General features: G+C 49.7%; 17 non-coding genes across 17 annotated transcripts; all 17 read left to right on the forward strand.

The window, feature by feature from the left end:
• Positions 1-489: 489 nt before the first annotated feature.
• Positions 490-653, forward strand: LOC148508972 (U1 spliceosomal RNA). The gene has a single exon (XR_015869509.1). It is a non-coding gene; the product is annotated as a U1 spliceosomal RNA (small nuclear RNA).
• A 1033-nt stretch (positions 654-1686) lies between these two features.
• On the forward strand, positions 1687-1850 carry LOC148508973 (U1 spliceosomal RNA). The gene has a single exon (XR_015869514.1). It is a non-coding gene; the product is annotated as a U1 spliceosomal RNA (small nuclear RNA).
• A 1032-nt stretch (positions 1851-2882) lies between these two features.
• On the forward strand, positions 2883-3045 carry LOC148508974 (U1 spliceosomal RNA). The gene has a single exon (XR_015869521.1). It is a non-coding gene; the product is annotated as a U1 spliceosomal RNA (small nuclear RNA).
• A 1020-nt stretch (positions 3046-4065) lies between these two features.
• On the forward strand, positions 4066-4229 carry LOC148508975 (U1 spliceosomal RNA). Its single transcript, XR_015869511.1, has one exon. It is a non-coding gene; the product is annotated as a U1 spliceosomal RNA (small nuclear RNA).
• Positions 4230-5261: 1032 nt separating this feature from the next.
• LOC148508976 (U1 spliceosomal RNA) lies at positions 5262-5424 on the forward strand. The gene has a single exon (XR_015869520.1). It is a non-coding gene; the product is annotated as a U1 spliceosomal RNA (small nuclear RNA).
• Positions 5425-6443: 1019 nt separating this feature from the next.
• LOC148508977 (U1 spliceosomal RNA) lies at positions 6444-6607 on the forward strand. The gene has a single exon (XR_015869512.1). It is a non-coding gene; the product is annotated as a U1 spliceosomal RNA (small nuclear RNA).
• A 1032-nt stretch (positions 6608-7639) lies between these two features.
• Positions 7640-7802, forward strand: LOC148508978 (U1 spliceosomal RNA). Its single transcript, XR_015869518.1, has one exon. It is a non-coding gene; the product is annotated as a U1 spliceosomal RNA (small nuclear RNA).
• Positions 7803-8821: 1019 nt separating this feature from the next.
• LOC148508979 (U1 spliceosomal RNA) lies at positions 8822-8984 on the forward strand. The gene has a single exon (XR_015869519.1). It is a non-coding gene; the product is annotated as a U1 spliceosomal RNA (small nuclear RNA).
• Positions 8985-10016: 1032 nt separating this feature from the next.
• On the forward strand, positions 10017-10180 carry LOC148508980 (U1 spliceosomal RNA). The gene has a single exon (XR_015869507.1). It is a non-coding gene; the product is annotated as a U1 spliceosomal RNA (small nuclear RNA).
• Positions 10181-11213: 1033 nt separating this feature from the next.
• LOC148508981 (U1 spliceosomal RNA) lies at positions 11214-11377 on the forward strand. The gene has a single exon (XR_015869523.1). It is a non-coding gene; the product is annotated as a U1 spliceosomal RNA (small nuclear RNA).
• Positions 11378-12411: 1034 nt separating this feature from the next.
• LOC148508982 (U1 spliceosomal RNA) lies at positions 12412-12575 on the forward strand. The gene has a single exon (XR_015869525.1). It is a non-coding gene; the product is annotated as a U1 spliceosomal RNA (small nuclear RNA).
• A 1032-nt stretch (positions 12576-13607) lies between these two features.
• LOC148508983 (U1 spliceosomal RNA) lies at positions 13608-13771 on the forward strand. Its single transcript, XR_015869508.1, has one exon. It is a non-coding gene; the product is annotated as a U1 spliceosomal RNA (small nuclear RNA).
• A 1033-nt stretch (positions 13772-14804) lies between these two features.
• LOC148508984 (U1 spliceosomal RNA) lies at positions 14805-14968 on the forward strand. The gene has a single exon (XR_015869506.1). It is a non-coding gene; the product is annotated as a U1 spliceosomal RNA (small nuclear RNA).
• Positions 14969-16000: 1032 nt separating this feature from the next.
• LOC148508985 (U1 spliceosomal RNA) lies at positions 16001-16163 on the forward strand. Its single transcript, XR_015869513.1, has one exon. It is a non-coding gene; the product is annotated as a U1 spliceosomal RNA (small nuclear RNA).
• Positions 16164-17196: 1033 nt separating this feature from the next.
• LOC148508986 (U1 spliceosomal RNA) lies at positions 17197-17360 on the forward strand. The gene has a single exon (XR_015869510.1). It is a non-coding gene; the product is annotated as a U1 spliceosomal RNA (small nuclear RNA).
• A 1033-nt stretch (positions 17361-18393) lies between these two features.
• Positions 18394-18557, forward strand: LOC148508987 (U1 spliceosomal RNA). Its single transcript, XR_015869516.1, has one exon. It is a non-coding gene; the product is annotated as a U1 spliceosomal RNA (small nuclear RNA).
• A 1034-nt stretch (positions 18558-19591) lies between these two features.
• LOC148508988 (U1 spliceosomal RNA) lies at positions 19592-19754 on the forward strand. Its single transcript, XR_015869515.1, has one exon. It is a non-coding gene; the product is annotated as a U1 spliceosomal RNA (small nuclear RNA).
• Positions 19755-25358: the final 5604 nt, after the last annotated feature.

Below are 25358 nucleotides of genomic sequence, written 5' to 3' on the forward strand. Positions count from 1 at the left end.
ATGCAGCACCTGGCTCCTGTCAGTGAGGGGGAGCCAGCACTTTGGTGTCATCCCTCAGATGGTGACACCCGGTGGGGACCGCACCCCCCTTGTGACGCTAGTGACCCACCTTGAACGCCACATGGGGGAGCGGACTAGGAGTCAACCTGGTGGCACCAATGAAAGACCACTGTGCCCTGCGGTGGGCACAGGTGGGCAGTTCCCTGCCTATCCCTTTTCTTTTCATATGCAGATGATGGGATGACATCATCATATGCAAATCCATCTGCTGCACTGTGTCCTGGGAATGTTTGCACTTGTAGCATTTATATACTTTGGGGTGCATCAGGAATAGGCCTCTTCCACCTTCACACATCCACAAAGAGATATGTGGCCTCCCTGCAGTTGCTATCCCCAGCTAAGAGTTCACTTGTGAATGCACCAAGTAAATCTCCTTCACTTGACAGGGGTGTGCCCAGGCAGCAGCCCTCCTGAGCACAAGTCCACCTCATACTTACCTAGCAGAGAAGATACCGTGATCACAAAGGTGGTTCTCCCAGGGCGAGGCTCATCCATTGCACTCTGGGTGTGTTGACCCCTGCGATTTCTCCAAATGCGGGAAACCCGACTGCATAATTTGTGGTAGTGGGGGACTGCGTTCGCGCTTTCCCCTAATAATTTCTGGTAAAAGTCAGCTTTTTTTTTACTGTGGTAGTATTTACTCCATTTTTTTCAACACTCTCTTCGTTTTAATCTCTTTCTCAGTGCTTCACTCTGTCATCCTGAACTCTTCTCCTGTGTGCTTTTTGCCTACATCTTTGCTGTTGTGCCATTCAAGTGTGCTTTGCATATACAACCAATAGATGGTGGTGCACGAACCACACTGTTTCACTTGCTTTGAAGAGCAGGCCTGGAGCTGTTGCATGGTCAAGCAGCTGCAAGAAATCAGCTTGAATGCTTCAAAGAGCTGTAGCAGTGGTAGCCCACCTCATTGGCGTCCTTACCTGACTTCGCACCTGGTGTTGGTCGGGAGAGAATGGACCACTAAGTGCGCGCGGCTCAGCCGCATGCCGGAAAATCAGGGGGCGTGGCCACACAGGCCGAACTCCCTCTTTTTTTTTTTACATTGGAGGGTGCTGGAGGTGCAGGCTGCCCCCGGGGACCTGCCTGTTTGAATGCCTTCTCCCTCACTGTGCTAGGACGCGAGTGCTGCATGTAATGCAGCACCTGGCTCCTGTCAGTGAGGGGGAGCCAGCACTTTGGTGTCATCCCTCAGATGGTGACACCCGGTGGGGACCGCACCCCCCTTGTGACGCTAGTGACCCACCTTGAACGCCACATGGGGGAGCGGACTAGGAGTCAACCTGGTGGCACCAATGAAAGACCACTGTGCCCTGCGGTGGGCACAGGTGGGCAGTTCCCTGCCTATCCCTTTTCTTTTCATATGCAGATGATGGGATGACATCATCATATGCAAATCCATCTGCTGCACTGTGTCCTGGGAATGTTTGCACTTGTAGCATTTATATACTTTGGGGTGCATCAGGAATAGGCCTCTTCCACCTTCACACATCCACAAAGAGATATGTGGCCTCCCTGCAGTTGCTATCCCCAGCTAAGAGTTCACTTGTGAATGCACCAAGTAAATCTCCTTCACTTGACAGGGGTGTGCCCAGGCAGCAGCCCTCCTGAGCACAAGTCCACCTCATACTTACCTAGCAGAGAAGATACCGTGATCACAAAGGTGGTTCTCCCAGGGCGAAGCTCATCCATTGCACTCTGGGTGTGTTGACCCCTGCGATTTCTCCAAATGCGGGAAACTTTACTGCATAATTTGTGGTAGTGGGGGACTGCGTTCGCGCTTTCCCCTAATAATTTCTGGTAAAAGTCAGCTTTTTTTTACTGTGGTAGTATTTACTCCATTTTTTTCAACACTCTCTTCTTTTTAACCTCCTTCTCAGTGCTTCACTCTATCATCCTGAACTCTTCTCCTGTGTGCTTTTTGCCTGCATCTTTGCTGTTGTGCCATTCAAGTGTGCTTTGCATATACAACCAATAGATGGTGGTGCAGGAACCACACTGTTTCACTTGCTTTGAAGAGCAGGCCTGGAGCTGTTGCATGGTCAAGCAGCTGCAAGAAATCAGCTTGAATGCTTCAAAGAGCTGTAGCAGTGGTAGCCCACCTCATTGGCGTCCTTACCTGACTTCGCACCTGGTGTGGGTCGGGAGAGAATGGACCACTAAGTGCGCGCGGCTCAGCCACACGCCGGAAAATCACGGGGCGTGGCCACACAGGCCGAACACCCTCTTTTTTTTTTTACATTGGAGGGTGCTGGAGGTGCAGGCTGCCCCCGGGGACCAGCCTGTTTGAATGCCTACTCCCTCACTGTGCTAGGACCCGAGTGCTGCATGTAATGCAGCACCCGGCTCCTGTCAGTGAGGGGGAGCCAGCACTTTGGTGTCATCCCTCAGATGGTGACACCCGGTGTGGACCTCACCCCCCTTGTGACGCCAGTGACCCACCTTGAACGCCACATGGGGGAGCGGACTAGGAGTCAACCTGGTGGCACCAATGAAAGACCACTGTGCCCTGCGGTGGGCACAGATGGGCAGTGCCCTGCCTATCCCTTTTCTTTTCATATGCAGATGATGGGATGACATCATCATATGCAAATCCATCTGCTGCACTGTGTCCTGGGAATGTTTGCACTTGTAGCATTTATATACTTTGGGGTGCATCAGGAATAGGCCCCTTCCACCTTCACACATCCACAAAGAGATATGTGGCCTCCCTGCAGTTGCTATCCCCAGCTAAGAGTTCACTTGTGAATGCACCAAGTAAATCTCCTTCACTTGACAGGGGTGTGCCCAGGCAGCAGCCCTCCTGAGCACAAGTCCACCTCATACTTACCTGCCAGAAAAGATACCATGATCACAAAAGTGGTTCTCTCAGGGAGAGGCTCATCCATTGCTCTCTGGGTGTGTTGACTCCTGCGATTTCTCGAAATGCGGAAAACTCGACTGCATAATTTGTGGTAGTGGGGACTGCGTTCGCGTTTTCTCCTAATAATTTCTGCTAAAAGTCAGCTTTTTTTTTACTGTGGTAGTATTTACTCCATTTTTTTCAACACTCTCTTCTTTTTAATCTCTTTCTCAGTGCTTCACTCTGTCATCCTGAACTCTTCTCCTGTGTGCTTTTTGCCTGCATCTTTGCTGTTGTGCCATTCAAGTGTGCTTTGCATATACAACCAACAGATGGTGATGCAGGAACCACAATGCTTCACTTGCTTTCAAGAGCAGGCCTGGAGCTGTTGCATGGTCAAGCAGCTGCAAGAAATCAGCTTGAATGCTTCAAAGAGCTGTAGCAGTGGTAGCCCACCTCATTGGCGTCCTTACCTGACTTCGCACCTGGTGTGCGTCGGGAGAGAATGGACCACTAAGTGCGTGCGTCTCAGCCGCGCGCCGGAAAATCAGGGGGCGTGGCCACACAGACCGAACACCCTCTTTTTTTTTTTTTTTTTTTTTTTTTACATTGGAGGGTGCTGGAGGTGCAGGCTGCCCCCGGGGACCAGCCTGTTTGAATGCCTACTCCCTCACTGTGCTAGGACCCGAGTGCTGCATGTAATGCAGCACCCGGCTCCTGTCAGTGAGGGGGAGCCAGCACTTTGGTGTCATCCCTCAGGTGGTGACACCCGGTGTGGACCGCACCCCCCTTGTGACGCCAGTGACCCACCTTGAACGCCACATGGGGGAGCGGACTAGGAGTCAACCAGGTGGCACCAATGAAAGACCACTGTGCCCTGCCTATCCCTTTTCTTTTCATATGCAGATGATGGGATGACATCATCATATGCAAATCCATCTGCTGCACTGTGTCCTGGGAATGTTTGCACTTGTAGCATTTATATACTTTGGGGTGCATCAGGAATAGGCCTCTTGCACCTTCACACATCCACAAAGAGATATGTGGCCTCCCTGCAGTTGCTATCCCCAGCTAAGAGTTCACTTGTGAATGCACCAAGTAAATCTCCTTCACTTGACAGGGGTGTGCCCAGGCAGCAGCCCTCCTGAGCACAAGTCCACCTCATACTTACCTGGCAGAGGAGATACCATGATCACAAAGGTGGTTCTCCCAGGGCGAGGCTCATCCATTCCACTCTGGGTGTGTTGACTCCTGCGATTTCTCCAAATGCGGGAAACTCGACTGCATAATTTGTGGTAGTGGGGGACTGCGTTCGCGCTTTACCCTAATAATTTCTGGTAAAAGTCAGCTTTTTTTTACTGTGGTAGTATTTACTCCATTTTTTTCAACACTCTCTTCGTTTTAACCTCTTTCTCAGTGCTTCACTCTGTCATCCTGAACTCTTCTCCTGTGTGCTTTTTGCCTACATCTTTGCTGTTGTGCCATTCAAGTGTGCTTTGCATATACAACCAATAGATGGTGGTGCACGAACCACACTGTTTCACTTGCTTTGAAGAGCAGGCCTGGAGCTGTTGCATGGTCAAGCAGCTGCAAGAAATCAGCTTGAATGCTTCAAAGAGCTGTAGCAGTGGTAGCCCACCTCATTGGCGTCCTTACCTGACTTCGCACCTGGTGTTGGTCGGGAGAGAATGGACCACTAAGTGCGCGCGGCTCAGCCGCATGCCGGAAAATCAGGGGGCGTGGCCACACAGGCCGAACTCCCTCTTTTTTTTTTTACATTGGAGGGTGCTGGAGGTGCAGGCTGCCCCCGGGGACCTGCCTGTTTGAATGCCTTCTCCCTCACTGTGCTAGGACCCGAGTGCTGCATGTAATGCAGCACCCGGCTCCTGTCAGTGAGGGGGAGCCAGCACTTTGGTGTCATCCCTCAGATGGTGACACCCGGTGGGGACCGCACCCCCCTTGTGACGCCAGTGACCCACCTTGAACGCCACATGGGGGAGCGGACTAGGAGTCAACCTGGTGGCACCAATGAAAGACCACTGTGCCCTGCGGCGGGCACAGGTGGGCAGTGCCCTGCCTCTCCCTTTTCTTTTCATATGCAGATGATGGGATGACATCATCATATGCAAATCCATCTGCTGCACTGTGTCCTGGGAATGTTTGCACTTGTAGCATTTATATACTTTGGGGTGCATCAGGAATAGGCCCCTTCCACCTTCACACATCCACAAAGAGATATGTGGCCTCCCTGCAGTTGCTATCCCCAGCTAAGAGTTCACTTGTGAATGCACCAAGTAAATCTCCTTCACTTGACAGGGGTGTGCCCAGGCAGCAGCCCTCCTGAGCACAAGTCCACCTCATACTTACCTGCCAGAAAAGATACCATGATCACAAAAGTGGTTCTCTCAGGGCGAGGCTCATCCATTGCTCTCTGGGTGTGTTGACTCCTGCGATTTCTCGAAATGCGGAAAACTCGACTGCATAATTTGTGGTAGTGGGGACTGCGTTCGCGTTTTCTCCTAATAATTTCTGCTAAAAGTCAGCTTTTTTTTTACTGTGGTAGTATTTACTCCATTTTTTTCAACACTCTCTTCTTTTTAATCTCTTTCTCAGTGCTTCACTCTGTCATCCTGAACTCTTCTCCTGTGTGCTTTTTGCCTGCATCTTTGCTGTTGTGCCATTCAAGTGTGCTTTGCATATACAACCAACAGATGGTGATGCAGGAACCACAATGCTTCACTTGCTTTCAAGAGCAGGCCTGGAGCTGTTGCATGGTCAAGCAGCTGCAAGAAATCAGCTTGAATGCTTCAAAGAGCTGTAGCAGTGGTAGCCCACCTCATTGGCGTCCTTACCTGACTTCGCACCTGGTGTGCGTCGGGAGAGAATGGACCACTAAGTGCGTGCGTCTCAGCCGCGCGCCGGAAAATCAGGGGGCGTGGCCACACAGACCGAACACCCTCTTTTTTTTTTTTTTTTTTTTTTTTACATTGGAGGGTGCTGGAGGTGCAGGCTGCCCCCGGGGACCAGCCTGTTTGAATGCCTACTCCCTCACTGTGCTAGGACCCGAGTGCTGCATGTAATGCAGCACCCGGCTCCTGTCAGTGAGGGGGAGCCAGCACTTTGGTGTCATCCCTCAGGTGGTGACACCCGGTGTGGACCGCACCCCCCTTGTGACGCCAGTGACCCACCTTGAACGCCACATGGGGGAGCGGACTAGGAGTCAACCAGGTGGCACCAATGAAAGACCACTGTGCCCTGCCTATCCCTTTTCTTTTCATATGCAGATGATGGGATGACATCATCATATGCAAATCCATCTGCTGCACTGTGTCCTGGGAATGTTTGCACTTGTAGCATTTATATACTTTGGGGTGCATCAGGAATAGGCCTCTTGCACCTTCACACATCCACAAAGAGATATGTGGCCTCCCTGCAGTTGCTATCCCCAGCTAAGAGTTCACTTGTGAATGCACCAAGTAAATCTCCTTCACTTGACAGGGGTGTGCCCAGGCAGCAGCCCTCCTGAGCACAAGTCCACCTCATACTTACCTGGCAGAGGAGATACCATGATCACAAAGGTGGTTCTCCCAGGGCGAGGCTCATCCATTCCACTCTGGGTGTGTTGACTCCTGCGATTTCTCCAAATGCGGGAAACTCGACTGCATAATTTGTGGTAGTGGGGGACTGCGTTCGCGCTTTACCCTAATAATTTCTGGTAAAAGTCAGCTATTTTTTACTGTGGTAGTATTTACTCCATTTTTTTCAACACTCTCTTCGTTTTAACCTCTTTCTCAGTGCTTCACTCTGTCATCCTGAACTCTTCTCCTGTGTGCTTTTTGCCTACATCTTTGCTGTTGTGCCATTCAAGTGTGCTTTGCATATACAACCAATAGATGGTGGTGCACGAACCACACTGTTTCACTTGCTTTGAAGAGCAGGCCTGGAGCTGTTGCATGGTCAAGCAGCTGCAAGAAATCAGCTTGAATGCTTCAAAGAGCTGTAGCAGTGGTAGCCCACCTCATTGGCGTCCTTACCTGACTTCGCACCTGGTGTTGGTCGGGAGAGAATGGACCACTAAGTGCGCGCGGCTCAGCCGCATGCCGGAAAATCAGGGGGCGTGGCCACACAGGCCGAACTCCCTCTTTTTTTTTTTACATTGGAGGGTGCTGGAGGTGCAGGCTGCCCCCGGGGACCTGCCTGTTTGAATGCCTTCTCCCTCACTGTGCTAGGACCCGAGTGCTGCATGTAATGCAGCACCCGGCTCCTGTCAGTGAGGGGGAGCCAGCACTTTGGTGTCATCCCTCAGATGGTGACACCCGGTGGGGACCGCACCCCCCTTGTGACGCCAGTGACCCACCTTGAACGCCACATGGGGGAGCGGACTAGGAGTCAACCTGGTGGCACCAATGAAAGACCACTGTGCCCTGCGGCGGGCACAGGTGGGCAGTGCCCTGCCTCTCCCTTTTCTTTTCATATGCAGATGATGGGATGACATCATCATATGCAAATCCATCTGCTGCACTGTGTCCTGGGAATGTTTGCACTTGTAGCATTTATATACTTTGGGGTGCATCAGGAATAGGCCTCATCCACCTTCACACATCCACAAAGAGATATGTGGCCTCCCTGCAGTTGCTATCCCCAGCTAAGAGTTCACTTGTGAATGCACCAAGTAAATCTCCTTCACTTGACAGGGGTGTGCCCAGGCAGCAGCCCTCCTGAGCACAAGTCCACCTCATACTTACCTAGCAGAGGAGATACCATGATCACAAAGATGGTTCTCTCAGGGCGAGGCTCATCCATTGCTCTCTGGGTGTGTTGACTCCTGCGATTTCTCGAAATGCGGAAAACTCGACTGCATAATTTGTGGTAGTGGGGACTGCGTTCGCGTTTTCTCCTAATAATTTCTGCTAAAAGTCAGCTTTTTTTTTACTGTGGTAGTATTTACTCCATTTTTTTCAACACTCTCTTCTTTTTAATCTCTTTCTCAGTGCTTCACTCTGTCATCCTGAACTCTTCTCCTGTGTGCTTTTTGCCTGCATCTTTGCTGTTGTGCCATTCAAGTGTGCTTTGCATATACAACCAACAGATGGTGATGCAGGAACCACAATGCTTCACTTGCTTTCAAGAGCAGGCCTGGAGCTGTTGCATGGTCAAGCAGCTGCAAGAAATCAGCTTGAATGCTTCAAAGAGCTGTAGCAGTGGTAGCCCACCTCATTGGCGTCCTTACCTGACTTCGCACCTGGTGTGCGTCGGGAGAGAATGGACCACTAAGTGCGTGCGTCTCAGCCGCGCGCCGGAAAATCAGGGGGCGTGGCCACACAGACCGAACACCCTCTTTTTTTTTTTTTTTTTTTTTTTTACATTGGAGGGTGCTGGAGGTGCAGGCTGCCCCCGGGGACCAGCCTGTTTGAATGCCTACTCCCTCACTGTGCTAGGACCCGAGTGCTGCATGTAATGCAGCACCCGGCTCCTGTCAGTGAGGGGGAGCCAGCACTTTGGTGTCATCCCTCAGGTGGTGACACCCGGTGTGGACCGCACCCCCCTTGTGACGCCAGTGACCCACCTTGAACGCCACATGGGGGAGCGGACTAGGAGTCAACCAGGTGGCACCAATGAAAGACCACTGTGCCCTGCCTATCCCTTTTCTTTTCATATGCAGATGATGGGATGACATCATCATATGCAAATCCATCTGCTGCACTGTGTCCTGGGAATGTTTGCACTTGTAGCATTTATATACTTTGGGGTGCATCAGGAATAGGCCTCTTCCACCTTCACACATCCACAAAGAGATATGTGGCCTCCCTGCAGTTGCTATCCCCAGCTAAGAGTTCACTTGTGAATGCACCAAGTAAATCTCCTTCACTTGACAGGGTTGTGCACAGGCAGCAGCCCTCCTGAGCACAAGTCCACCTCATACTTATCTAGCAAAGGAGATACCATGATCACAAAGGTGGTTCTCTCAGGGCGAGGCTCATCCATTGCTCTCTGGGTGTGTTGATCCCTGCGATTTCTCCAAATGCGGGAAACTTGACTGCATAATTTGTGGTAGTGGGGACTGCGTTCGCGCTTTCCCCTAATAATTTCTGGTAAAAGTCCGCTTTTTTTTTCTGGGGTAGTATTTACTCCATTTTTTTTAACACTCTCTTCTTTTTAATCTCTTTCTCAGTGCTTCACTCTGTCATCCTGAACTCTTCTCCTGTGTGCTTTTTGCCTGCATCTTTGCTGTTGTGCCATTCAAGTGTGCTTTGCATATACAACCAATAGATGGTGGTGCAGGAACCACACTGTTTCACTTGCTTTGAAGAGCAGGCCTGGAGCTGTTGCATGGTCAAGCAGCTGCAAGAAATCAGCTTGAATGCTTCAAAGAGCTGTAGCAGTGGTAGCCCACCTCATTGGCGTCCTTACCTGACTTCGCACCTGGTGTGGGTCGGGAGAGAATGGACCACTAAGTGCGCGCAGCTCAGCCGAGCGCCGGAAAATCAGGGGGCGTGGCCACACAGGCCGAACACCCTCTTTTTTTTTTTACATTGGAGGGTGCTGGAGGTGCAGGCTGCCCCCGGGGACCTGCCTGTTTGAATGCCTTCTCCCTCACTGTGCTAGGACCCGAGTGCTGCATGTAATGCAGCACCCGGCTCCTGTCAGTGAGGGGGAGCCAGCACTTTGGTGTCATCACTCAGATGGTGACACCCGGTGGGGACCGCACCCCCCTTGTGACGCCAGTGACCCACCATGAACGCCACATGGGGGAGCGGACTAGGAGTCAACCAGGTGGCACCAATGAAAGACCACTGTGCCCTGCGGCGGGCACAGGTGGGCAGTGCCCTGCCTATCCCTTTTCTTTTCATATGCAGATGATGGGATGACATCATCATATGCAAATCCATCTGCTGCACTGTGTCCTGGGAATGTTTGCACTTGTAGCATTTATATACTTTGGGGTGCATCAGGAATAGGCCTCTTCCACCTTCACACATCCACAAAGAGATATGTGGCCTCCCTGCAGTTGCTATCCCCAGCTAAGAGTTCACTTGTGAATGCACCAAGTAAATCTCCTTCACTTGACAGGGGTGTGCCCAGGCAGCAGCCCTCCTGAGCACAAGTCCACCTCATACTTACCTAGCAGAGGAGATACCATGATCACAAAGGTGGTTCTCCCAGGGCGAGGCTCATCCATTGCACTCTGGGTGTGTTGACACCTGCGATTTCTCCAAATGCGTGAAACTTGACTGCATAATTTGTGGTAGTGGGGGACTGCGTTCGCGCTTTCCCCTAATAATTTCTGGTAAAAGTAAGCTTTTTTTTTACTGTGGTAGTATTTACTCCATTTTTTTCAACACTCTCTTCGTTTTAATCTCTTTCTCAGTGCTTCACTCTGTCATCCTGAACTCTTCTCCTGTGTGCTTTTTGCCTACATCTTTGCTGTTGTGCCATTCAAGTGTGCTTTGCATATACAACCAATAGATGGTGGTGCACGAACCACACTGTTTCACTTGCTTTGAAGAGCAGGCCTGGAGCTGTTGCATGGTCAAGCAGCTGCAAGAAATCAGCTTGAATGCTTCAAAGAGCTGTAGCAGTGGTAGCCCACCTCATTGGCGTCCTTACCTGACTTCGCACCTGGTGTGGGTCGGGAGAGAATGGACCACTAAGTGCGCGCGGCTCAGCCGCATGCTGGAAAATCAGGGGGCGTGGCCACACAGGCCGAACACCCTCTTTTTTTTTTTACATTGGAGGGTGCTGGAGGTGCAGGCTGCCCCCGGGGACCTGCCTGTTTGAATGCGTTCTCCCTCACTGTGCTAGGACCCGAGTGCTGCATGTAATGCAGCACCCGGCTCCTGTCAGTGAGGGGGAGCCAGCACTTTGGTGTCATCCCTCAGATGGTGACACCCGGTGGGGACCGCACCCCCTTTGTGACGCCAGTGACCCACCTTGAACGCCACATGGGGGAGCGGACTAGGAGTCAACCAGGTGGCACCAATGAAAGACCACTGTGCCCTGCGGCGGGCACAGGTGGGCAGTGCCCTACCTATCCCTTTTCTTTTCATATGCAGATGATGGGATGACATCATCATATGCAAATCCATCTGCTGCACTGTGTCCTGGGAATGTTTGCACTTGTAGCATTTATATACTTTGGGGTGCATCAGGAATAGGCCTCATCCACCTTCACACATCCACAAAGAGATATGTGGCCTCCCTGCAGTTGCTATCCCCAGCTAAGAGTTCACTTGTGAATGCACCAAGTAAATCTCCTTCACTTGACAGGGGTGTGCCCAGGCAGCAGCCCTCCTGAGCACAAGTCCACCTCATACTTACCTAGCAGAGGAGATACCATGATCACAAAGGTGGTTCTCCCAGGTCGAGGCTCATCCATTGCACTCTGGGTGTGTTGACCCCTGCGATTTCTCCAAATGCGGGAAACTCGACTGCATAATTTGTGGTAGTGGGGGACTGCGTTCGCGCTTTCCCCTAATAATTTCTGGTAAAAGTAAGCTTTTTTTTTTACTGTGGTAGTATTTACTCCATTTTTTTCAACACTCTCTTCGTTTTAACCTCTTTCTCAGTGCTTCACTCTGTCATCCTGAACTCTTCTCCTGTGTGCTTTTTGCCTACATCTTTGCTGTTGTGCCATTCAAGTGTGCTTTGCATATACAACCAATAGATGGTGGTGCACGAACCACACTGTTTCACTTGCTTTGAAGAGCAGGCCTGGAGCTGTTGCATGGTCAAGCAGCTGCAAGAAATCAGCTTGAATGCTTCAAAGAGCTGTAGCAGTGGTAGCCCACCTCATTGGCGTCCTTACCTGACTTCGCACCTGGTGTGGGTCGGGAGAGAATGGACCACTAAGTGCGTGCGGCTCAGCCGCATGCTGGAAAATCAGGGGGCGTGGCCACACAGGCCGAACACCCTCTTTTTTTTTTTACATTGGAGGGTGCTGGAGGTGCAGGCTGCCCCCGGGGACCTGCCTGTTTGAATGCCTTCTCCCTCACTGTGCTAGGACCCGAGTGCTGCATGTAATGCAGCACCCGGCTCCTGTCATTGAGGGGGAGCCAGCACTTTGGTGTCATCCCTCAGATGGTGACACCCGGTGGGGACCGCACCCCCCTTGTGACGCCAGTGACCCACCTTGAACACCACATGGGGGAGCGGACTAGGAGTCAACCTGGTGGCACCAATGAAAGACCACTGTGCCCTGTGGTGGGCACAGGTGGGCAGTTCCCTGCCTATCCCTTTTCTTTTCATATGCAGATGATGGGATGACATCATCATATGCAAATCCATCTGCTGCACTGTGTCCTGGGAATGTTTGCACTTGTAGCATTTATATACTTTGGGGTGCATCAGGAATAGGCCTCTTCCACCTTCACACATCCACAAAGAGATATGTGGCCTCCCTGCAGTTGCTATCCCCAGCTAAGAGTTCACTTGTGAATGCACCAAGTAAATCTCCTTCACTTGACAGGGGTGTGCCCAGGCAGCAGCCCTCCTGAGCACAAGTCCACCTCATACTTACCTAGCAGAGAAGATGCCATGATCACAAAGATGGTTCTCCCAGGGCGAGGCTCATCCATTGCACTCTGGGTGTGTTGACCCCTGCGATTTCTCCAAATGCGGGAAACTCGACTGCATAATTTGTGGTAGTGGGGGACTGCGTTCGCGCTTTCCCCTAATAATTTCTGGTAAAAGTCAGCTTTTTTTTACTGTGGTAGTGTTTACTCCATTTTTTTCAACACTCTATTCTTTTTAACCTCTTTCTCAGTGCTTCACTCTGTCATCCTGAACTCTTCTTCTGTGTGCTTTTTGCCTGCATCTTTGCTGTTGTGCCATTCAAGTGTGCTTTGCATATACAACCAATAGATGGTGGTGCACGAACCACACTGTTGCACTGGCATTGAAGAGCAGGCCTGGAGCTGTTGCATGGTCAAGCATCTGCAAGAAATCAGCTTGAATGCTTCAAAGAGCTGTAGCAGTGGTAGCCCACCTCATTGGCGTCCTTACCTGACTTCGCACCTGGTGTGGGTCGGGAGAGAATGGACCACTAAGTGCGCGCGGCTCAGCCGCACGCCGGAAAATCAGGGGGCGTGGCCACACAGGCCGAACACCCTCTTTTTTTTTTTACATTGGAGGGTGCTGGAGGTGCAGGCTGCCCCCGGGGACCTGCCTGTTTGAATGCCTTCTCCCTCACTGTGCTAGGACCCGAGTGCTGCATGTAATGCAGCACCCGGCTCCTGTCAGTGAGGGGGAGCCAGCACTTTGGTGTCATCACTCAGATGGTGACACCCGGTGGGGACCGCACCCCCCTTGTGACGCCAGTGACCCACCATGAACGCCACATGGGGGAGCGGACTAGGAGTCAACCAGGTGGCACCAATGAAAGACCACTGTGCCCTGCGGCGGGCACAGGTGGGCAGTGCCCTGCCTATCCCTTTTCTTTTCATATGCAGATGATGGGATGACATCATCATATGCAAATCCATCTGCTGCACTGTGTCCTGGGAATGTTTGCACTTGTAGCATTTATATACTTTGGGGTGCATCAGGAATAGGCCTCTTCCACCTTCACACATCCACAAAGAGATATGTGGCCTCCCTGCAGTTGCTATCCCCAGCTAAGAGTTCACTTGTGAATGCACCAAGTAAATCTCCTTCACTTGACAGGGGTGTGCCCAGGCAGCAGCCCTCCTGAGCACAAGTCCACCTCATACTTACCTAGCAGAGGAGATACCATGATCACAAAGGTGGTTCTCCCAGGGCGAGGCTCATCCATTGCACTCTGGGTGTGTTGACACCTGCGATTTCTCCAAATGCGTGAAACTTGACTGCATAATTTGTGGTAGTGGGGGACTGCGTTCGCGCTTTCCCCTAATAATTTCTGGTAAAAGTAAGCTTTTTTTTTACTGTGGTAGTATTTACTCCATTTTTTTCAACACTCTCTTCGTTTTAATCTCTTTCTCAGTGCTTCACTCTGTCATCCTGAACTCTTCTCCTGTGTGCTTTTTGCCTACATCTTTGCTGTTGTGCCATTCAAGTGTGCTTTGCATATACAACCAATAGATGGTGGTGCACGAACCACACTGTTTCACTTGCTTTGAAGAGCAGGCCTGGAGCTGTTGCATGGTCAAGCAGCTGCAAGAAATCAGCTTGAATGCTTCAAAGAGCTGTAGCAGTGGTAGCCCACCTCATTGGCGTCCTTACCTGACTTCGCACCTGGTGTGGGTCGGGAGAGAATGGACCACTAAGTGCGCGCGGCTCAGCCGCATGCTGGAAAATCAGGGGGCGTGGCCACACAGGCCGAACACCCTCTTTTTTTTTTTACATTGGAGGGTGCTGGAGGTGCAGGCTGCCCCCGGGGACCTGCCTGTTTGAATGCCTTCTCCCTCACTGTGCTAGGACCCGAGTGCTGCATGTAATGCAGCACCCGGCTCCTGTCAGTGAGGGGGAGCCAGCACTTTGGTGTCATCCCTCAGATGGTGACACCCGGTGGGGACCGCACCCCCTTTGTGACGCCAGTGACCCACCTTGAACGCCACATGGGGGAGCGGACTAGGAGTCAACCAGGTGGCACCAATGAAAGACCACTGTGCCCTGCGGCGGGCACAGGTGGGCAGTGCCCTACCTATCCTTTTTCTTTTCATATGCAGATGATGGGATGACATCATCATATGCAAATCCATCTGCTGCACTGTGTCCTGGGAATGTTTGCACTTGTAGCATTTATATACTTTGGGGTGCATCAGGAATAGGCCTCTTCCACCTTCACACATCCACAAAGAGATATGTGGCCTCCCTGCAGTTGCTATCCCCAGCTAAGAGTTCACTTGTGAATGCACCAAGTAAATCTCCTTCACTTGACAGGGGTGTGCCCAGGCAGCAGCCCTCCTGAGCACAAGTCCACCTCATACTTACCTAGCAGAGAAGATGCCATGATCACAAAGATGGTTCTCCCAGGGCGAGGCTCATCCATTGCACTCTGGGTGTGTTGACCCCTGCGATTTCTCCAAATGCGGGAAACTCGACTGCATAATTTGTGGTAGTGGGGGACTGCGTTCGCGCTTTCCCCTAATAATTTCTGGTAAAAGTCAGCTTTTTTTTACTGTGGTAGTGTTTACTCCATTTTTTTCAACACTCTATTCTTTTTAACCTCTTTCTCAGTGCTTCACTCTGTCATCCTGAACTCTTCTTCTGTGTGCTTTTTGCCTGCATCTTTGCTGTTGTGCCATTCAAGTGTGCTTTGCATATACAACCAATAGATGGTGGTGCACGAACCACACTGTTGCACTGGCTTTGAAGAGCAGGCCTGGAGCTGTTGCATGGTCAAGCATCTGCAAGAAATCAGCTTGAATGCTTCAAAGAGCTGTAGCAGTGGTAGCCCACCTCATTGGCGTCCTTACCTGACTTCGCACCTGGTGTGGGTCGGGAGAGAATGGACCACTAAGTGCGCACGGCTCAGCCGCACGCCGGAAAATCAGGGGGCGTGGCCACACAGGCCGAACACCCTCTTTTTTTTTTTACATTGGAGGGTGCTGGAGGTGCAGGCTGCCCCCGGGGACCTGCCTGTTTGAATGCCTTCTCCCTCACTGTGCTAGGACCCGAGTGCTGCATGTAATGCAGCACCCGGCTCCTGTCAGTGAGGGGGAGCCAGCACTTTGGTGTCATCACTCAGATGGTGACACCCGGTGGGGACCGCACCCCCCTTGTGATGCCAGTAAACCACCTTGAACGCCACATGGGGGAGCGGACTAGGAGTCAACCTGGTGGCACAAATGAAAGACCACTGTGCCCTGCGGCGGGCACAGGTGGGCAGTGCCCTGCCTATCCCTTTTCTTTTCATATGCAGATGATGTGATGACATCATCATATGCAAATCCATCTGCTGCACTGTGTCCTGGGAATGTTTGCACTTGTAGCATTTATATACTTTGGGGTGCATCAGGAATAGGCCTCTTCCACCTTCACACATCCACAAAGAGATATGTGGCCTCCCTGCAGTTGCTATCCCCAGCTAAGAGTTCACTTGTGAATGCACCAAGTAAATCTCCTTCACTTGACAGGGTTGTGCACAGGCAGCAGCCCTCCTGAGCACAAGTCCACCTCATACTTATCTAGCAAAGGAGATACCATGATCACAAAGGTGGTTCTCTCAGGGCGAGGCTCATCCATTGCACTCTGGGTGTGTTGACCCCTGCGATTTCTCCAAATGCGGGAAACTCGACTGCATAATTTGTGGTAGTGGGGACTGCGTTCGCGCTTTCCCCTAATAATTTCTGGTAAAAGTCAGCTTTTTTTTTTCTGGGGTAGTATTTACTCAATTTTTTTTAACACTCTCTTCTTTTTAATCTCTTTCTCAGTGCTTCACTCTGTCATCCTGAACTCTTCTCCTGTGTGCTTTTTGCCTGCATCTTTGCTGTTGTGCCATTCAAGTGTGCTTTGCATATACAACCAATAGATGGTGGTGCACGAACCACACTGTTTCACTTGCTTTGAAGAGCAGGCCTGGAGCTGTTGCATGGTCAAGCAGCTGCAAGAAATCAGCTTGAATGCTTCAAAGAGCTGTAGCAGTGGTAGCCCACCTCATTGGCGTCCTTACCTGACTTCGCACCTGGTGTTGGTCGGGAGAGAATGGACCACTAAGTGCGCGCAGCTCAGCCGAGCGCCGGAAAATCAGGGGGCGTGGCCACACAGGCCGAACACCCTCTTTTTTTTTTTACATTGGAGGGTGCTGGAGGTGCAGGCTGCCCCCGGGGACCTGCCTGTTTGAATGCCTTCTCCCTCACTGTGCTAGGACCCGAGTGCTGCATGTAATGCAGCACCCGGCTCCTGTCAGTGAGGGGGAGCCAGCACTTTGGTGCCATCCCTCAGATGGTGACACCCGGTGGGGACCGCACCCCCCTTGTGACGCCAGTGACCCACCATGAACGCCACATGGGGGAGCGGACTAGGAGTCAACCAGGTGGCACCAATGAAAGACCACTGTGCCGTGCGGCGGGCACAGGTGGGCAGTGCCCTGCCTATCCCTTTTCTTTTCATATGCAGATGATGGGATGACATCATCATATGCAAATCCATCTGCTGCACTGTGTCCTGGGAATGTTTGCACTTGTAGCATTTATATACTTTGGGGTGCATCAGGAATAGGCCTCTTCCACCTTCACACATCCACAAAGAGATATGTGGCCTCCCTGCAGTTGCTATCCCCAGCTACGAGTTCACTTGTGAATGCACCAAGTAAATCTCCTTCACTTGACAGGGGTGTGCCCAGGCAGCAGCCCTCCTGAGCACAAGTCCACCTCATACTTACCTAGCAGAGGAGATACCATGATCACAAAGGTGGTTCTCCCAGGGCGAGGCTCATCCATTGCACTCTGGGTGTGTTGACACCTGCGATTTCTCCAAATGCGGGAAACTTGACTGCATAATTTGTGGTAGTGGGGGACTGCGTTCGTGCTTTCCCCTAATAATTTCTGGTAAAAGTAAGCTTTTTTTTTACTGTGGTAGTGTTTACTCCATTTTTTTCAACACTCTCTTCGTTTCAACCTCTTTCTCAGTGCTTCACTCTGTCATCCTGAACTCTTCTCCTGTGTGCTTTTTGCCTACATCTTTGCTGTTGTGCCATTCAAGTGTGCTTTGCATATACAACCAATAGATGGTGGTGCACGAACCACACTGTTTCACTTGCTTTGAAGAGCAGGCCTGGAGCTGTTGCATGGTCAAGCAGCTGCAAGAAATCAGCTTGAATGCTTCAAAGAGCTGTAGCAGTGGTAGCCCACCTCATTGGCGTCCTTACCTGACTTCGCACCTGGTGTGGGTCGGGAGAGAATGGACCACTAAGTGCGCGCGGCTCAGCCGCATGCTGGAAAATCAGGGGGCGTGGCCACACAGGCCGAACACCCTCTTTTTTTTTTTACATTGGAGGGTGCTGGAGGTGCAGGCTGCCCCCGGGGACCTGCCTGTTTGAATGCCTTCTCACTCAATGTGCTAGGACCCGAGTGCTGCATGTAATGCAGCACCCGGCTCCTGTCAGTGAGGGGGAGCCAGCACTTTGGTGTCATCCCTCAGATGGTGACACCCGGTGGGGACCGCACCCCCCTTGTGACGCCAGTGACCCACCTTGAACGCCACATGGGGGAGCGGACTAGGAGTCAACCTGGTGGCACCAATGAAAGACCACTGTGCCCTGCCGTGGGCACAGGTGGGCAGTTCCCTGCCTATCCCTTTTCTTTTCATATGCAGATGATGGGATGACATCATCATATGCAAATCCATCTGCTGCACTGTGTCCTGGGAATGTTTGCACTTGTAGCATTTATATACTTTGGGGTGCATCAGGAATAGGCCTCTTCCACCTTCACACATCCACAAAGAGATATGTGGCCTCCCTGCAGTTGCTATCCCCAGCTAAGAGTTCACTTGTGAATGCACCAAGTAAATCTCCTTCACTTGACAGGGGTGTGCCCAGGCAGCAGCCCTCCTGAGCACAAGTCCACCTCATACTTACCTAGCAGAGGAGATGCCATGATCACAAAGATGGTTCTCCCAGGGCGAGGCTCATCCATTGCACTCTGGGTGTGTTGACCCCTGCGATTTCTCCAAATGTGGGAAACTCGACTGCATAATTTGTGGTAGTGGGGGACTGCGTTCGTGCTTTCCCCTAATAATTTCTGGTAAAAGTCAGCTTTTTTTTACTGTGGTAGTATTTACTCCATTTTTTTCAACACTCTATTCTTTTTAACCTCTTTCTCAGTGCTTCACTCTGTCATCCTGAACTCTTCTCCTGTGTGCTTTTTGCCTACATCTTTGCTGTTGTGCCATTCAAGTGTGCTTTGCATATACAACCAATAGATGGTGGTGCACGAACCACACTGTTTCACTGGCTTTGAAGAGCAGGCCTGGAGCTGTTGCATGGTCAAGCAGCTGCAAGAAATCAGCTTGAATGCTTCAAAGAGCTGTAGCAGTGGTAGCCCACCTCATTGGCGTCCTTACCTGACTTCGCACCTGGTGTGGGTCGGGAGAGAATGGACCACTAAGTGCGCGCGGCTCAGCCGCACGCCGGAAAATCAGGGGGCGTGGCCACACAGGCCGAACACCCTCTTTTTTTTTTTTTACATTGGAGGGTGCTGGAGGTGCAGGCTGCCCCCGGGGACCTGCCTGTTTGAATGCCTTCTCCCTCACTGTGCTAGGACCCGAGTGCTGCATGTAATGCAGCACCCGGCTCCTGTCAGAGAGGGGGAGCCAGCACTTTGGTGTCATCACTCAGATGGTGACACCCGGTGGGGACCGCACCCCCCTTGTGACGCCAGTAAACCACCTTGAACGCCACATGGGGGAGCGGACTAGGAGTCAACCTGGTGGCACAAATGAAAGACCACTGTGCCCTGCGGCGGGCACAGGTGGGCAGTGCCCTGCCTATCCCTTTTCTTTTCATATGCAGATGATGTGATGACATCATCATATGCAAATCCATCTGCTGCACTGTGTCCTGGGAATGTTTGCACTTGTAGCATTTATATACTTTGGGGTGCATCAGGAATAGGCCTCTTCCACCTTCACACATCCACAAAGAGATATGTGGCCTCCCTGCAGTTGCTATCCCCAGCTAAGAGTTCACTTGTGAATGCACCAAGTAAATCTCCTTCACTTGACAGGGTTGTGCACAGGCAGCAGCCCTCCTGAGCACAAGTCCACCTCATACTTATCTAGCAAAGGAGATACCATGATCACAAAGGTGGTTCTCTCAGGACGAGGCTCATCCATTGCACTCTGGGTGTGTTGACCCCTGCGATTTCTCCAAATGCGGGAAACTCGACTGCATAATTTGTGGTAGTGGGGACTGCGTTCGCGCTTTCCCCTAATAATTTCTGGTAAAAGTCAGCTTTTTTTTTACTGTGGTAGTATTTACTCAATTTTTTTCAACACTCTCTTCATTTTAACCTCTTTCTCAGTGCTTCACTCTGTCATCCTGAACTCTTCTCCTCTGTGCTTTTTGCCTACATCTTTGCTGTTGTGCCATTCAAGTGTGCTTTGCATATACAACCAATAGATGGTGGTGCACGAACCACACTGTTTCACTTGCTTTGAAGAGCAGGCCTGGAGCTGTTGCATGGTCAAGCAGCTGCAAGAAATCAGCTTGAATGCTTCAAAGAGCTGTAGCAGTGGTAGCCCACCTCATTGGCGTCCTTACCTGACTTCGCACCTGGTGTGGGTCGGGAGAGAATGGACCACTAAGTGCGCGCGGCTCAGCCGCATGCTGGAAAATCAGGGGGCGTGGCCACACAGGCCGAACACCCTCTTTTTTTTTTTACATTGGAGGGTGCTGGAGGTGCAGGCTGCCCCCGGGGACCTGCCTGTTTGAATGCCTTCTCCCTCACTGTGCTAGGACCCGAGTGCTGCATGTAATGCAGCACCCGGCTCTTGTCAGTGAGGGGGAGCCAGCACTTTGGTGTCATCCCTCAGATGGTGACACCCGGTGGGGACCGCACCCCCCTTGTGACGCCAGTGACCCACCTTGAACGCCACATGGGGGAGCGGACTAGGAGTCAACCTGGTGGCACCAATGAAAGACCACTGTGCCCTGCCGTGGGCACAGGTGGGCAGTTCCCTGCCTATCCCTTTTCTTTTCATATGCAGATGATGGGATGACATCATCATATGCAAATCCATCTGCTGCACTGTGTCCTGGGAATGTTTGCACTTGTAGCATTTATATACTTTGGGGTGCATCAGGAATAGGCCTCTTCCACCTTCACACATCCACAAAGAGATATGTGGCCTCCCTGCAGTTGCTATCCCCAGCTAAGAGTTCACTTGTGAATGCACCAAGTAAATCTCCTTCACTTGACAGGGGTGTGCCCAGGCAGCAGCCCTCCTGAGCACAAGTCCGCTTTGTACTTACTTGGCAGTGGAGATACCATGATCACAAAGGTGGTGCTTTCAGGGCGAGGCTCATCCATTGTTTCCACCTAACAGTTTTTTTAAGCACACTCCACCTGGGGAGTCGGCTAAATGCTAGAAGGGGATGGGTACAGGAAATAAGCGGCTTGACTCCCCAACCTTAACACAGAGCCCTGTAATGCCTATCTTTTCCCCAACTGATGATTCCAGTGATAATGCCTCTCTGACTGTAGGCTCCATGAAGCGCCTTTTGGTCTCATTCAAAACTGGCATCTCTATTGAATTCAAATTAGGAGGTTCAATCCCATAACACCCTTATTAACCTACATGAGGACGTGCAGGCGGAAGTGGTGGCCCTTCAGAGCAAGGTGGGAGACCTAGAGGATAGATCGAGGCATAATAATATTAAAATACGTGGCATTCTGGAGTCAGTTTCTCAATCGGATCTTACACAATTTGTCACAGATGTATTTATGAAGTTCCTGCCGACCAATCATGCGACTGACTTCCTTTTGTATCGTATACACCGGTTGCCTAAGGCAAAGAATGCCCCGACACATCAAGGATTCTATATTCCGAGCTGTCAGACCCTCAGAAACCACCTCCCAAATTTTGGGGGACTTTCAGATTTATGGAGACTGTTCAACATCTACTCTAGTTCTACGCAGATCTTTTCTACTGGTCATGAGGGCTTTATAGAAGTCCAATATCTAATATCGTTGGGGATACCCAACTAAATTGCTAATCAAAGAAATGGCTCTATATCAGTAGTTTCTAATCCTGCAGACAGAATTGAGCCCCTCGTGTCATGGAATCTGGAGAACATTTCAGCAAAAATTCCTGGTAGCCCCCAAGTGAACCGGCAATGGGCCACTACTGGAGGTTCCTCTACATGAAGCACCATGTTTGGATACAAGTTCCTGTTAAATCCTCACTATAGTTCCCTAGCAAAATCGTCTTTACAGCTAAGAACTCCAGCTCTGTGGTCTATAAATTTGTCTTTTGAAATTCATTTCATAACTTTTTTTCTATGCAATAAGTCGATAGGGTGGATGTTACCTATTTGAATCACTTATAACTATTGAAATCTATTTGCTCACAGTGTTTGCAACTGTTCTCTTTTGTTAATGCGTATATTTCCATATTGCTATAATTATTGGGTCCGTCATCCCAGGGCATGTCTATTCTAACAGGTGGCGAAACTCCTAGACTCTCCTATTTTTCTCCTATGTTGAGTTTCTGTTTTGTTAGTCTGGAGTTCAGTGCTACAGCTGCACCCTAGGGGACGGAGAAGTACTGATATTGGTTTCTTGGTTATGGTCATTGTCATGGTCACAAGGCTTTAGGCTTGTACAAGGCTGCTAGGTTTTATTTCAAAGTGGGTTTTTTCTAAGTGGGACTACATGTACAGCATAACTTAAAGAGTTAGTCAGGAGTTAAGCAGGAGGAAGACAGGAGGACGACATTTTAAAAGAACTCTCTAAAACTTGGGGAAAAAACAAAGGATCTTCTGAGCTTCTGGAAACCCTGCTACTCAGCCACCAGCTTCCATTATAACCTGGACACACTTTTTGCCAACACCCTGCTTCAGCATTGCAAGCAACTACCTGCTTACTGAACATTTAACACTTGTATGTTTGTGTTTCTTCTCTACAATGTTTAAATAATTCCAATACCACTGTCAATTTATCTTTATACCACTGTAGTATCTGCCATTGTTTCACACCTATACCTTTTATTTATTTTTTAATATATTCATACTTTACACAAATTCTCAAGTCTTGCAACTTGAACACCTCTAGACTCCTTTTTTGGTTATAATATACTATTGTAATTGTGCCTTTACATCTTCCAGCACAGTTCTTCCTTTTATCTGATTTTGACCTTGGACCTGTACTGCTTTCTCATCTCACACTCATTACTACTACTGACTTTCCCCCCCCCCAACTGCCTCATCTACACAATGTCTCTTTTCTTCTACTCCTCCCTCACTCAGCTGCTACATTATTTGCTCCTCTACCACCAGTATTCACCTAATTTCTCCATCCATAGTCCCCTCTATGTTCTCCCCCTCCCCTGTCTCTCTTCATCACATATAAGTCTCTCCACTGCATCTCCCACAACTCCAGTATTATTAACTTCTCTTCCACCATGGTCCTGCTGCACCACCACTAAACTCTGTACCCTCTCTTTTCTCCAAGTTACCTATCCATCCCCCCTCCCACACCACACTAAACCTCCACCTTACCCACCACCTGCTGTCAACCTTCCTCATTCAGAAGCCAGCCACATATCCCCACACTCCTTATCCTCCTTCTCTAGATCAATATCACCTCCACACTACATCAACCCTAATAATCTCATTCTCTTCCCGCCTCTTAACTTTGTCCCTCTCTCCTGTTCCCTCTGGAAAGCCAGTTTTGTCTATAATAAACTGGTCTCCGTTCATGAGCACTTCATCTGCAATGCCTTGATTCTCCTTGCCATCACCAAACCCTGGCTATACCCCTCTGACACCACTGCTCCTGCATAATTCCTCCATCACTTGGCTTCCTGGCTCTTAATCTTCAAATGGGCCCTCAAGACCCATTTCTTCCTCAATGCTCTCCAGCGCTCATCCTAACCCACTACTCTATGCTCCTTCCTCACTATCTAGCCCATCTGTGTTACCCCTGTTTGTCTGACCGTCCCCTCAGAATGTAAGCTCTCACGAGCAGGGCCCTCTTTCCTCACGTGCTTCTTCTTGCCTTACTTTTACTTTCATTTACAATGGCACCTAAAACTGATTACTGACACCCTGCTGCTTATTTAGGTGTTATGCAGCATTGTTTATAAATCATGTACTTTCCTGCATTGTCTGTACTGTTAATAATTGTTGTCTTGTGTGCTCATTTGTTTCTGTACTTTATAAGGCGCTGCGGAACCCTTGTGGCGCCATATAAATAAAGGATAATAATAATAATAATAATAATAATAATATGCTTTCAAGTTTAGGTGAAATGGAGTGTTGGAGGGAGCATGTTTCTGTTCCTTCTTTCAATGGCTCCATGTACCCCAATGTGCCACCTCTGGAGGAGGCCCCAAACAGTCCCACAATGGTTCATTTTCTACTTTTTTTTCCTGTTCTATCCCCTCAATCCCTTTGTTTTGACAGTAGTTGCACTACTAATTTGCTACTTTTCTTTATCTTTTATTTTTTTTTGTTTGGATACATATCCATGGTGCAATATTCTTTTCCCTCACATACACACTAGATCGACTCTCCAGACTAAGACAACTGTTTACCACCAAATATCACCCCTTTTTCTGATTTACAATTGTTAAAGAAGTATCGATAAATGCAAAGGGTCTAAAGTCCCCTAACAAAAGGAAATTGGCACTACGTTATTTCTCTAACACTAAAGCTCATATTGTAGCTGTACAAGAGATATTGTTCTCGCTCTGCCCCCCTCAATGTACCGATCAAAAGTTCCCACATTTCTATACGTCAAATGGCCCTAGTAAGAAGGTGGGAGTGGCTATACTTCTGACTGCATCTTGCAAATTTACCCTAGATAAACAAGTGATGGACCAGGATGCTTCCTCATTCTTCTTTGCAAATTAGAAGATACCCAAGTGACTCTAGCCACAGTATATGCCCCTAATATGAAACAGGTTAGCTTCACTAGACACTTTTGAGAAACATTTCATGCCCATTGTAATGGCATGCCTTTCAGCTGGGGAGATTTTAATATGGTCCTCGACCCTCATGTGGAATGATCTACTCCCAAACTTACTTCACAAGCCCACCCCCATGACCATTCTCAGGCATTCTGATGCATGCTATTAGAATATGATCTTTACGACATTTGGAGAGCCAAAAATCCTTCAATGAGAGATTATACTTTTTTTTTCCAGGTCCACCTCTCATACTGTAGGATCGATCTAGCTCTCTCCGACAAATGGACTGTCCAACAGATTAAAGAGGCCTCTATCCTGCCATTGATATGGTCTGACCATTTTGCACTTAGTTTACAATGGAATATCTCGATTACAACTTCACCCAGCACATGGAGATTGGGTGACTGTCTTCTTAGTGACCAGGATGCTAAACAATCCATCTCCCAATCTTTATATTTATACCTTGAAACTAACCCAGTAGGAGAAACATCTGTGTTCACTGTATGGTGTGCTTTAAAAGCAGTGGTGCGCGGAACAGCTATCCAGGCAGCAGCACGACTTTATAAAAGTGTGCTTCAGAGACGGACAAAGTTGGAAACTCAAATTTCTGACTTAGAATCCAGACATAAATCATCCCCATCTAATAAAAAAATATATAAAGATATCCGTAAAGTCAGGGAGGAATGGAATGTGCTGACTCTAAAATAAGTACCTAAATCTATATTTAGATTGAAGCAAAAATTTTATGCGCAGGGAGATAGAGCAGGTAGAATATTAGGTAGAAAACTTACAGGGAAAGTAGCTAAAGACCGGGTTACAACAATTACTAATCTTCATGGAGTTAAAGTTACAGATCCTAGGAAATTGCTAACACATTCGGAAAGTATTATTCTCAACTATACAA

The sequence above is a fragment of the Taudactylus pleione genome, unplaced genomic scaffold, assembly GCF_031769625.1.
Source record: "Taudactylus pleione unplaced genomic scaffold, aTauple2 ptg000333l, whole genome shotgun sequence".
Classification (NCBI taxonomy): Eukaryota; Metazoa; Chordata; class Amphibia; order Anura; family Myobatrachidae; genus Taudactylus; species Taudactylus pleione.